The sequence below is a fragment of the Panthera pardus genome, unplaced genomic scaffold, assembly GCF_024362965.1.
Source record: "Panthera pardus isolate Hobbes unplaced genomic scaffold, ASM2436296v1 HiC_scaffold_26, whole genome shotgun sequence".
Taxonomy (NCBI): domain Eukaryota; kingdom Metazoa; phylum Chordata; class Mammalia; order Carnivora; family Felidae; genus Panthera; species Panthera pardus.
Window position 1 is genome coordinate 35236110 of NW_026526832.1, and position 12961 is coordinate 35249070.

The window sequence follows — 12961 nt, forward strand, 5'->3', positions numbered from 1 at the left end:
GAGGAAAAAACAAAACAAACCAAAAATGAATCATAGAGCGATAGGCACTTGGCTGGAAATCCCGACTCACGAGCTTGACCGGAGCGGTCAACGTATCACAGCACTTGGGAAAGTGACCGCTGCAGTCAGCCTGTCTGTCTGTGCTTGTATCACAGCACTTACTGTGTGGCCTCGGGAAGGTTACTCGGCCTCTCTGGACCTCAGCATCAGCTTTTGCAAGATGAGGATAATGCCAACATGTATGCCACAGGACTGTTGAACAGATTAAATGAAATAATGAAAAAAATGAAAAAAAACATGGTAGTTAACATTATGAGCTACCCTCTTGGTCAAGTCTTAGCCTCGATGACCTGCCGGCTCTTCAAATATTTGATAATTGTTACCATTTGTTGAGTGTTTTCCTCACACCCAGAACTTCACCCAAACCTCTTCGTTTAACCGTTTGGCACTTTGTAGTGAGGAAACTGAGGCTTAAGATGAGCCAGGGGGCAAACGTGTTGAGTCAGAAGTTGTGCTCAGGTCCGTCTGATGCCACAGCCTCTATTCTTTCCTGTACACGGCACTGAAGAACATTCCCATTCTTCCCTTAGGCCCAAGGTACCTGCCCTTTCCTTTCTCCACAAGCCTTCCAGGCTGGCCTTGGGGGCGCAAGGAGGAAAGGGCAGGTGTTAAGCCACAGTGAATGGGCTCCACCAGGAGGGGAAGGTATGAGGGCTGGAAGCTGCGAAGAAGCAAGCTCATGGCAGGTGTTACCATGTACAGCAGGCCTTTCCTAATGAGCAAAACAAGAAGAGAAAACTGACAAACAGAATTTGGCTCCGTTTGAAGGTGTGAAGAGAACAGCCCAGCTCTGAGAGACATTTCCATGGAGCGCAAGACCCAGGAGGCCTGGCTCTGCCGATGCGGGAGGGCTGCGGTCACTGCCCAGCTTGGAGAGCAGCTGAGGCCCTGCCCTGAGGTCAGGCTGACGGACTTGTCTGCAGTGCCTCTCTCTCTCTCTTTAAGGTTTATTTATTTATTTATTTTGAGAGAGAGAGAGAGACAGAGAGACAGAGAGAGACAGTGTGTGTGCAAGCAGGGGAGGGGCAGAGAAAGGCAGAGAGAATCCCAGGAAGGCTCCACACCACCAGCACAGAGTCCAACGCGGGGCTCCCGAACTCACGAACTGTGAGATCACGACCTGAGCCAAAACCAAGAGTCGGAGTTTGACTGAGCCAGCCAGGTGTCCCTGCAGTGCCTCTCTTGAGGACACAGACACGTCTCCCCTCTGAGAGTCCGTGTCCCCTATGGTTGGACGGTGAGGGGCCATGAGAAGGGCAGCCCTGAAAGAGTCTGGCTGACACCTGCTGACAGGTATGACTGGGGTGGTCAAGCCCCGCCATTCACCTGGGCCGAGAGAAACACCGTCCTGTCACCAAGCAGTAGAAGCATGACTGTTATTAGTCTTTCTTTTCGAATTGATGCAAAAGGTGGCTTCTTCCACCCTCTCACACGTGTGGTCACCTGGGGTGAGATGCAAGGACAGCGTGAGGTTGCGGCCGCCGTTGTTAGCTCCTTTGGGACGGCACTGGTCGGGTCCTTCCACTGCTCAGTGGTGGCAGCCATCAGGGGGCATCAGGGCACTCCCGACAGTTGTTGGGGTTATGACGCTCTGATTTTTAGAGCACTCGGCCGTCATTAACTAAATGCCCACCCCTGATTACCGCCAGGCCGAGCTTGGCCGAGGTCTGAGGTCTGCAAACGTAGCATGGCGTCCATGCCACCTCCTCTGCCAGCTGCGAGGAAACTGCTTTCACTGGCAGCGATGATAACATCTCGGGCTTGACCTAGTTTTTTATTTTTAAACTTCACGGGCGTTGTTTGTCTAACTCAGCCTTTCAATAGCTGTCTGAGATTTGGCCTCTTACGAAACCGCCATAACAAAAAGAGACCTTTCAGGCAGCCGTGGGGGAGAGGGGTGCTTTAAGGACCAGGAAATGGGAAGACAAAGCCCCGGGTGATTTTCAGGTATTACAAAGGGCCTTCTGATTTGTATTTTAGAGGAAATGTGGAAGGTCTGTATTAGCATAAGTGATACCATAACGCTAAGTAAAGTGCAGATGAAATTCCCCCTTGTAATTTACCAGCTTCCCTCTGGTATTCGTGGATTTCAGAAGTAACACCAGCTGGGTTCATCTCCAGAAAATTCCTCCTTGGGATTGCTGATCCGTTATTGGGAAGTGTGGTGGGTTTTTGTTTTGTTTTGTTTTGTTTTTTTCTCTCTTTCATTAAAGAAAGTGTGCTTTGGCCCAAAGGAGAAATGTTTTGAAGATAGATCTGGATTTGGGTTTTGGTTCCGAGATTTGGTGACTTGGGACCCTGGGAAAGTGCATTTCTGATCTTCCACTTCCTCATCTGTAAAAGGGGGATCGAAGTGAAGATCTCAAGGGGTCATCAAGATCGGAGGTAACGTGCATGGAAAAGAGCAGAGAGAGGAGTTTCAATTAGTGCGCGTTCGCCGAGACAGAACGGCCGGCGGGCGGGCAGAGTTCGAGCAAGTCACCAGGTAGTGAAAGCACCGAGGCTGCTCCGTCAACGCGAGGTGCTTCTGTATTTTTCATGAAGAGTGAAGGAACAAACACGGGCAGCATCTGTCAGCGATGAACCAAATCACCGGTGGGAGAAACAAGATAAAAGCCTTGTAGGGCCCTGTGCTGCCTGCTGGCTCTTGGTTCAAAGACAAGGAGCACCTGATAATTCCTTAGGAGACTGTCCCTCCACGGCAAGGACAGCATGCCGGAGAGGACTTGATCACTTAGGGACTCTGGACGGGTAAATAAATCTCTACTTCCTGCATCTTCCAACCCAGATGCGAGACACCCGCTCGTTTGTTTTTATTAAGCTGATTGTGTTTACCTTCTGAAACTTCGCCTCAAGGCAAAGCAAGGGGCTGGGAGTAGAAAAGTACGGGTGTTAGCTTTGCGCGGTGGCAGTATCGAAGCCAATGAGGTTTATCCGAGGCGCGATTATTGCTAATAGAAAATATGGATGTCATTCTAGGCTGTTCCCAAGTGCATCCCTTCAGCTGCTGGATTTACGCTCCCTCACGTGTAGGTGAGGGTTTGGAATGGGGGGTGCCTTGGAGGCTGTCCTGCTCTGGGATTCTGGGGCCCCTACTAAATGGGGAGTGGCCATCTGGGCCACGTTCTACTCATGCTGGGGCACATCCCATTGGCAGAACAAGCACCTGGCCAATCCCATCGTACGCGGGGTAGGAAAGCATGCTTTCTTCCAAGGGCATGGGGGAGTGACTATTTGCTAAGCTATAATTCAATTTGTCACTGCCCGTCTGAAGGCAAAGAATTTAATTAAACAAATTCTCGAGCTCTCCGTCAGCTTTGTGTCTCTCCAGTTCCTATATAAAACATTCCAGGGAGCTTAGCTCTTCATCAGTGGAAACTGTCTAGTCATGCCCTGATCAGAATTCAAGGCCAAGCAGGGACCATTATTTGAGCTGTAGATTTAGCTGTTTGGTATTCACACATCCCTAATGATCTTGGAAAGTATAATGTTTTCTAACAGCTGTAAAGACAAGAGATTCTAACATGATCAACTATACATAATATCCATGGAATTACATTGAGTAATGTAATGATGTGTTATGCTGTAATTAACACATTATGAATACCTAATTTGAAAGGTTAATGAAATTGACAAACATACGAACACTGTGGGTATCATCAATAACACTTAATGACAAATCTCTTGTTTTCATTTACGGAATCAAATAAAATGGGAAGATTCCACCACTACAACTGCATTTTTTTTTGGTCATAAATTAAAAAGAGTCTGCACGATATATTTTGTTTTAATTTGGAGTGTAGGTTTGCAGAGTATTTTATACTGCAGATCTATGTGTAAATGATATTTAACACAACAAGCTCATAATTATTTTAAATGATCATTTTGTAGTTTTTCTGCAAAGGGTTATACTTACTAAGGGGGAATATTTTTTAGTTAGATCAAAGGAAGCGCCAGGACCAAGGGCAACTGCCATGGGAAAGCCATCCTCAACAGCAAGCTGTGTTCCTGCAGGAGGACCTTCCCATCTGGGCTAAAGATTTACAGTTTGTCATCTTAAAACCGGGAAGAATGATGTAAGAAGAAAATTTTGTTTCCCTTCAGATCCCTGGGTGAACTTTCAGTTTAACTGATAGGTTTTAAAGCCATGGAATCTACATCAATAAGCTAATTAATGTTAATAAAACTCAAACAAATAAAAGGGGCCCACTTTATTTTCATTTCTGATATAAAAGTCCTAAAAGAATGGATATCATCCATGTTAATGTTTTCATAGAAAGAAAAATTATGTTCTTTTTTTTAAATTTTATTTTTATTTTTTAATTTACATCCAAGTTAGTTAGCATCTACTGCAACAATGATTTCAGGAATAGATTCCTTAGTGCTCCTTGCCCATTTAGCCCATCCCCCCTTCCACAACCCCTCCAGCAACCCTCTGTTTTTTCTCCATATTGAAGAGTCTCTTCTGTTTTGTCCCCCTCCCTGTTTTTATATTATTTTTGTTTCCCTTCCCTTATGTTCATCTGTTTTGTCTCTTAAAGTCCTCATAGGAGTGAAATCATATGATATTTGTCTTTCTCTGACTGATTAATTTCACTTAGCATAATACCCTCCATTTCCATCCATCTAGTTGCAAATGGCAAGATTCCATTCTTTTTGACTGCTGAGTAAAACTCCACTGTATATATATATATATATATATATATATATATATATATATACCCTATCTTCCTTATCCATTCATCCATCGATGGACATCTGGGCTCTTTCCATACTTTGGCTATTGTTGATAGCGCTGCTATAAATATTGGGGTGCATGTGTCTCTTCTAAACAGCACACCTGTATCCCTTGGATGAATGCCTAGTAGTGCAATTGCTGGGTCTTAGGGTAGTTCTATTTTTAGTTTTTTGAGAAAAATTTTGTCCTTGAGTTCTTACCTCTACATCAATAATGCCAATACTAATACCAATACTACAGTATTGACAAGAGTAATGATAAGAAGGATGACTTCACATTACACAAAATACCTTAAATACACAATTGGTTGGACCCTTTTAGAAAGCCAGTAAAATTATTGAGAAAATGTTGTAACTCCATTTTGTTAACGATGAAATGAAATCTGGAGAGCTTAAATGACTTGCCCAAAGTATAATGGTTAAGACATGACAGGCTGTGACCTGCTAATTCTGTGCTTTTCCCGCTAAGCTTCACATTTCCATCTCTAGGCTTCCGGAAGCCATAGTTTTCTGTTAGCCATTTGTAGTTACACATTATTTTTGTTTTAAGTGATTAGTTTTCTGATTGTCAAAGTAACAAGTGGCCATTGTAGAAAATTTGAAAATATAGTGGAATATAAGGAAAAAATAGTAACCACCCTACTCCTGGAATCCAGCCCTGCAAAACTAACACATATTAACCGTTTCTCGTGTGTGTGTGTGTGTGTGCGTGTGTGTGTGTGTGTGTGTGTGAACTCCATCCTTCTTTGTCCTAGGTTTTTTCAGATGGTTGGATGTGACCAATCAGGATTTTGGAGGACACCAGGTCACAAAGCTGACCCAGTCCTGAGCCTCATGGAATCACAGAATCTGGAGGTCAGACAAAATGTAGGAATTGCTTTTGCAACATCTCAGGAAAACGGGCTTCCCACCCCATTTGACAGCCTCAGTTATTGTCAGGCTTACCGCTCATGTGTCGCTGTCCCCTGATGGTGTCTCAGGCTGTCCCAAGGCTGCTTTCTGGGTGGGGAGGGCTTCTTGGAGAGAGCTGAGAAGTTGGAATGTTCCCTCTTCATTCCTCAGACTCTCCAAGTCCACTTCACAACCAATTTCAAGTCACTTAACCTCTCTGAGCCTATCTTCATCTGTCACATGGTGATAGAAGCGTGGGATCAACACCTTGAATGGTGCCCAACCAGCGCTCATCCTCCATTAAGTGTTAATCCCCGAGATTGGTATTATTGTCATGACCACTGCCTCTGCCTACCTCGTTGGCTGTAGGCATGGACTGGGTCCGCTAGTACTCACTGGTTCCCCAGACGCTGTGCACCTGTATGTCTCCCCCTGATTCCCGTACCTTCCTCCTTAGGGGAGGCTCTGGAATATCCTCCTTCCTAGCCTGGTGCCCACACCATGCCCCCTCCCACCCTCTCTGAGAACTCTGGTTCACTGGAAGGAACTCAGCTCCAACCCACTTGCCTGGGGCACCCGGCCTCAGTGTGGGAGCCCAACGACTGGGGTGTGGGTGGGGGTCCAGCCTTTTTTTTTTTCACTTTTGGAGTATTTACTTAACAACCATGAGCCTCAGTGTTCTCACTCTTAAACCAAAGGGAATGTGCTGTGAATATGAATTGAGGCGAGCCCCTGAAGATGTGTTCAGGTAACACGTGTGCTTGAGGTATTGGCCATCTCCTCCTTCACACGCATTTTCTCTCTTGGTCCTCACTGCCACTCGGGGAGCAGGTGTCGCTACAGGTAAAAACACTGAGCTCTGTGGGAGAAGTGACAGGCTCAAGGCCACCCAGATCCTCTGACTGGGCTCAGAGGTGAATCTAGGACTCCAGATCCTACGTGTTATCTATCATAACGTGCAAATGTACTGTGACTGATCTAGTAGCTTTTCAAACTTTTTTGAATTAAATCAATTAAATCAAGTACAGCAGCAGAATACTATGATATTCTGATCTCGTATTTAAGTAATTTATTTGCATTTTATGCTGGGTTTTGATGCAGGACCGGGAAATCAACAAAACTTTTATTTTAAAGGGGAAAAAACTAGATGGATAGAGAAATTGCCTTCTCATAGCAGAGTACCAAAGGGAGTGTCCCAGGCTGCTTATTTTTTGGAGATTGAGACCCCAAATGTCACAACACTGGCATTCAAAAGCCCAAAAGGTGAAGCAGCTTCTTCTGGCATATTTGTGATGTTTCCTGTCACCAGAGTCTGTGCCTGGGATAACAGCAATACATCCATGCACTTTACTCTGCACAGAACATTTTTTTCAGCCTTGCTCGTTAGTAGATGTAAGCCAGCCAGTAACCCCGTGGTGTGTGTGTGTGTGTGTGTGTGTGTGTGTGTGTGTGTGCGCGCGCGCGAGCATACGCGTTGCATACTGCCCCCATTCCCTCGGGGATCTCCCTGGCAGCCCACGGGGGCTGTCCCCCTACCCCAGATTTCGTCTTGCAGCTTGCCCTTCTGAAATTGCTTCAGGTATGATTCTATCTCGAAGACTGAAGATCGGACTTGAAAAGGAGCCAGCTCTCATAGTGTCATTCCTGACAGATTTCTTAATTAATCTGCTCAGATTGTCAATAGTGTAATTCACTGTTGATTTAGAAACTAGTTATATGAGCACTGCTTAGTGCCATTGTGGGAAAACATCTGAATAATTCAGCTAATAGATGGGAAACTCACCCAGATTGCTGGGGCACAGGGAGCAAAGAGCTAACTCGCATGAGATGAGCTCGAGCAGGGTGATTCCAGCAAATTCCAGGGAGCGGGGAGAGGTTGTCATATTATTGGGGGCAGCAGCTGCCTGGTTTAATTATTGTCATTTCGGTTTTTGGAAAAAGGAACGTGGGCCTGGTATTCTCACAGGCAGAGGCCATTAGCACACTCTTGAAAAATATTGCAGAATTTCAGTGTAAAATGTGTGATCTCGTTGATTACTAACTCAGAGCTACTCAGTGTGTTAGTGGGTCTCATTCTTGCGATGCCATATTATTTTTATATGATTCTTATTCAACATATGTGAGTTTAGTGATATGTACCATCCAAGGAATATAAAAATGACTTCCTTCTCTTCTGGGAGATTCGTAATTATTTGGGGGTTTCCTAGAATTGAATAGATGTCTCCTGAGATTGGGGGGATCACCCATTTTACACCAAAACTTGGAGCTGTGTTGAAAATGAAGTTTATAGGTTGGTGAGTCTGCTTATGTGAAGAGTCTTACGTAAACATAAAAACTCAATCACTTTTAGTTATATACTTAACATTTTGTTTTTATTGAAAATCGTAAAATTATATGAAGTTGAGCTGTTATACTAAATTTTTTTGCCATGGTGGTTAGAGTTTTAACAACCCTTAAGTGCAGATGAGTTAGTGGCTAAATGTAAATGTTAATCAGAATCATGGTGCTTTTGATAGGAAATGTTAATTCAGTTCCATTTATCTGCAGCGTCTCACGCTTGTCTTCTATTTTCTATCTCCCTTTCTCCCTCCCAACATCCTTGCATGCATGACAGCTCATGTGCACACACACGTGCACACACACAAACATACATGTGCACACAGTACACCAACACATACACACGTGCACGCACCCACGTGTGCACACACAGGCACATGCACGCACACTCTTGTCTGTCACCTCTCTTCCAGCTTTCTATGGCAAGGTCTTCAGAAAAAGGGAAAGAGCAAACAGCATCCAAGGCTGATAGCCTGACACTGACGGACTTCTAGCAGGTGAGAGGCAATTCTGCATGGGGTTCTGTGGCCTTGGATTTGAATAAAGGCAGGACTGATTTTTAAATCCTAAACTACACTGGGAGCCTTAGGGGACACGATTGCCTTTTGGGGGGGTAGTGAACAGAAATGCAGCAAACGGTCCTTGAATGCATCTTGGCTGTCTGGAGAGGACATGGGTAAAGTAGGGCGTGGGTTAGAATCCGGCTTGGCTGGAGAGAACACGCCATGTCACAGTGGACCACACGGAGATAGGGATTCTCTCTCTCACCCAGGAAGTCTGGCGTGTGCAGCCGGGGGCTGGGGCGGCCACTCCACGTCACCGGGGACCCAGGCTCCTTCTGTCCTGCTGTTCCACCATCCTGGTCAGCGCACGATTTGCTCAAATCCCATGGTTCATTCATGGTCAAGATACGTGTGGGCGTTCGCGCTATCACACCCGTATCTCAGAGAGAAGGAAAGAGGCAGAGGACAAGGGGCACCGCTGCCCTCCCTTCTGCTTTTATTAAGCAGCTGTTCCGGAAGCGCTCCTTCCTTCGCCTCCACGCATTTCATCTTGCGCATCCTTGGCCGGAGCCCAGAGGGCCACACCTAGCTGCGGGGAGGCTGGGCAATGTCGTCTTTTCAGCTGGACACAAATAACACTGACGTTGTGTTACGGGAGAAGAGGGGACCGGGAATTTGATGGTAGCCTGAAGGCCACTTCCTACAAACAGTAGACGCTTTACAACAAGCAGTTGTTACAGCTCTAATGAAACCACAAATAAAGGCTTCCTATTTTTACCGAGTGCCCGGGTATTTTGAATGGAGAAGATGATTTGAAAGGATGATTGTTTCACGAGAGCCCGAGACAACAGCACTGATCACGGCTTTCTGTCACTTGTGCTGTCTACAACCCCAGCTCCGGTCAGGGAGTCGAGGGGCTGATAGATGCTGTCAGTATGGAAAGAATGGGTGACAGGTCCCTGAGTTTTCTAATAGCATTTGGAGAACGGTATGCCTTTTGTTGAAAAAAAAAAACAAAACGTATTGTTATTTATGTGTGTAACACCAGCCTTGTCTGATCGGGTATTCCCTGGGAATCTGATTTGTAAATAATTACTTGACAGAATGGAACTGGCTGGAAAAGTCTGAATATGCGGAGGCATATTAGAGGCAAGTTAGGAAAGCCAACCCTCAGGGCCCAGACACAGCGGACGCACTTAGCCAGTCATTAGCAGAGGTGCTGGGAGCAGCTGGTCTACCTGGGATCCTGACAGAACGCCTGTCCCCAGAGAACGGATACGGGGACAGCCGGGTTTTTCTCCCTGTGCAGAGTGGGAGGGCGGTGTTCAGGGGCAAGGAGGTGCTAGGGACTGAGGATTGGTGTCCCTGCCAGATTCTCGTGTGGAAGCCCAATTCCTAGTGTGGTTGCATTTGGCGATGGGCCTCTGAGGAGGTAACCAAGGTTAATTGAAGTCATGAGGGTGGGGCCGTGATCCGATAGAATCAGTGTCCTTGTGAGAAAAGGAGGATATGCCAGGGCCTTCTGTGGGTGGAAGCACCTGGGAGAGGTCACGTGAGGATAGCGAGAAGGCGGCTGTCTAGCGAGAGAGACAGGGAGAGAGCTCTCGCCAGCGTCCATCCCGCTGGACAGTAGTCTTGGACTTCTGCTTCCCGAACTGTGAGACAATAAATGCCCCTGCTTTGAGCTGGCCTGGCTGTGCTGTTTTGTTACAGCAACACAGACGCGCTAATACGGGGCGGTGAAATGGATGTGGGTGCCTCGGAAAGAATGTCAAAGCCAGATCCTGACAGTCTTGACTGGTCCCGTGGCTGTCCCGATGCTTCTGTTTTCACCACTGATGGGGCGTCAGCCTGGGCCTCCTCACTCGATTTACTCTCTGCGGTGAACACCCAGCCTTCCCCTCTCCTACTGATTCATTCTTCAGGTTATTCGTTTTAGCAGAGTGAGCACCTAGCAAGTCCCAACAGCCACGGGAAGAGGAAGGAGCCTGAGCTCTCGTGGTGACCCAGGGGGCGAACGCAGACAGCGGGGCCAGTATTCGTTACCTCTTCGGTGCCCTTCCTGCCGGCAGGGTCTACGGCAAATGCTCAGTAGTGCTGAATTGTAGGAGGCTCGCACTAAGCCTGCGAGGGAGGGGCTGGTTTTACCCTACTTTGCAGGAAAGAAAGAGGCCCTGAAGGTGAAGTGACCTCTCCATGGACAAACTGGACCTCTCCAGCTGGTAAAACTGGTAAGTGGCAGAGCCCGGGGTCACAGCCAGACAGTGGGGACCAGAGCCCCACAATCAACTCTGCGGTCAGACCAAATTGTTCCAACCCAACTTGGAAGTGCTTCCGTGGCTCGGGACCCTCTCAGGGGTGGCCGGCCAGGGAGAGTCTTCCCAGAAAGTCATGTCCGAGTGGGGATCTGGAGGACAGTGTAACTGGGTGTGAAGAATGAGAGGGAGGCTGCAGGCAGCAGGGGCAGGGGAACAGGGGAGCCACGGGGTGAGCCGGGAGCGTAGGATGCCCGAGGAGGTGAGGGTGGCAGGGACACGGGAGAGGGAGAAGGGGTCTGCATCACGGAGGAAAGTGAAAACCATAGAGAACCATCAAAGAGTTTTTATCAGGGGGATGACAGGGTCACGCTGCATTTTAGAAAGATTCCCATGGCTACACTGTGGGCGATGGGTGGGTAAAGTGGGAGAAGCAGGAGCTACTTTGGAGGCGGGGAGAAGGATGGTATAATACCCAGGATGCCTGAGCAGCTTGCAAGGTTGTAGAGGGAAGTGAAGGGATCACCCTGCGGTGAGCGGGAGGGCTGACTGGTTTTCTGGAATTTGGGGAGCTGGTTATTAAACACGGACAGCCGTTCTTAAAAATTAAGCTGTAACAGGGTGCCTGGGTGGCTCAGTCAGTTAAGCTTCTGACTTGATTTCATCTCGGGTCATGATCTTGTGGTTCAGGAGTTCGAGCCCCACGTCGGGCTCTGTATTGACAGTGTAGAACCTCCTCAGGATTCTCTCTCTCTGCCCCTTCCTTGCTCTCTCTCTCTCTCACAATAAATAAACTTCAAAAAAGTTAAGCTGTAACAATGTATAGTTACATAAACTAGAGTAAAAACAAAGATGAATATTGAGATTCATTACTTCCTGATTATCTTACTGTTACCCCTTCATTGTAATCTATTCTGTTGAAGGCACTTACGTCCGTTGCCCACGTCTGGTGGACACAAGGGTGTGCTGTTGTGAGTGGTGTCACATCTGTAACTTGGGACTGCCTCTGATTCGGTGGGAGTATTTACACCAAGGAAATCGGCAAACGTTACAGATGAGGTTTTGTCTCTTCAGCACGCTGTGGATGAGTCACCATCCTCCAGAGATAGAGCCTGAAAGAAACCTCCGCCTGCCTCCAGGGTCCACCCGCAAGCCTTCGCCAGCCTTCTCTTCTGGAGCCTCCTGATGAGCTTGGCACACCCTCCCCAAACATTAACCTCTGGTAACCTGCTGGTGTCTGCTTTTATAGTCATTCTCCAAGCATCTTGATTCTTCTGTCGGCAGAGCTCAGCACAGAGTAGAGCTCACTCTGCGCTCGTGGGATGAACCCACACGTGAGCGGGTGAGTAAATACGACTTCAGTTTTCTACATTTGTGTCTCTTTGGCCTTTGGGGTGGGCCGTACCTCACTAAAGGGCACAACACTAAGGTTATGATAAGCCCCAAACTGCTTTTGGCCTCAAAAACAGCCCGAAGCTGAAGTGACATTTCACACAAATGTGAGTCGCGCTTGATGTTGAAGTGTTTGCTGAGAAACTACTTGAAAAAGGCCGCTTTTGGAAGAAACTACTTCGAAGGCGACTTGACAGTCCACTGAGCTGAGAAAATGTGCCCAGGGAGCCAGGACCCACACATCAAAGGGATTCGGAAGGACAATTTGCAAGGAGAGCCACACGTCCGGATCACCTTGGGGAAAGCGGTCTTTGTCACTGATCCAAATCAAGGGCAGGAGGGTACAAGGACATCAGATTTGTTTGAAGAGAACAGCATCCTGTTAGTCTTGGAAAAGAATGACATGAAGCCACCAAAACACCACTTCCTCCCCTCCCCCAGGCCTGCTCGTCACCCGGTGAGACTCCGTACATCAAAGACTCTCTGAGCCCTGTGTCTGCCTTGTGTGTCACCCTAGTTAACGATTTGAAGGCAAATGCTCAGAACACTGATGTGAGGGGGTAGAAAGAGCTCCCTGCCCCTCCCATGTGGTTCTACCGTGTCCCCCTCCTCTGGGGCTCGCTCTTCCAGGCCTTGGCAATTTTTCTAGGTCCCAAGAGGCGGTGGACCCAAGCTCATGGGTTAACTCCACCAACCCCTGTAGGAGCCTGGGTAAATGACTTGAGTCTTTTGCCCCATCTGTAGGATTCGACTGTTACTTTGGCCTGTGTTACACCCCCGCCCCCA

The 12961-nt window shown here is 47.5% G+C and overlaps 1 long non-coding RNA gene and 1 pseudogene across 2 annotated transcripts; both read left to right on the forward strand.

The window, feature by feature from the left end:
• Nucleotides 1-2954: 2954 nt before the first annotated feature.
• LOC128773708 (U4 spliceosomal RNA) lies at nt 2955-3026 on the forward strand (annotated as a pseudogene).
• A 5017-nt stretch (nt 3027-8043) lies between these two features.
• On the forward strand, nt 8044-11984 carry LOC109268998 (uncharacterized). 2 transcript variants are annotated; one of them, XR_008418129.1, is made up of 3 exons: nt 8044-8522; nt 10468-10759; nt 11707-11984. It is a non-coding gene; the product is annotated as an uncharacterized LOC109268998 (long non-coding RNA). The 2 variants fall into 2 exon arrangements; XR_002080882.2 differs by having other exon boundaries at nt 10471-10759.
• The last annotated feature ends 977 nt before the right edge of the window (nt 11985-12961 follow it).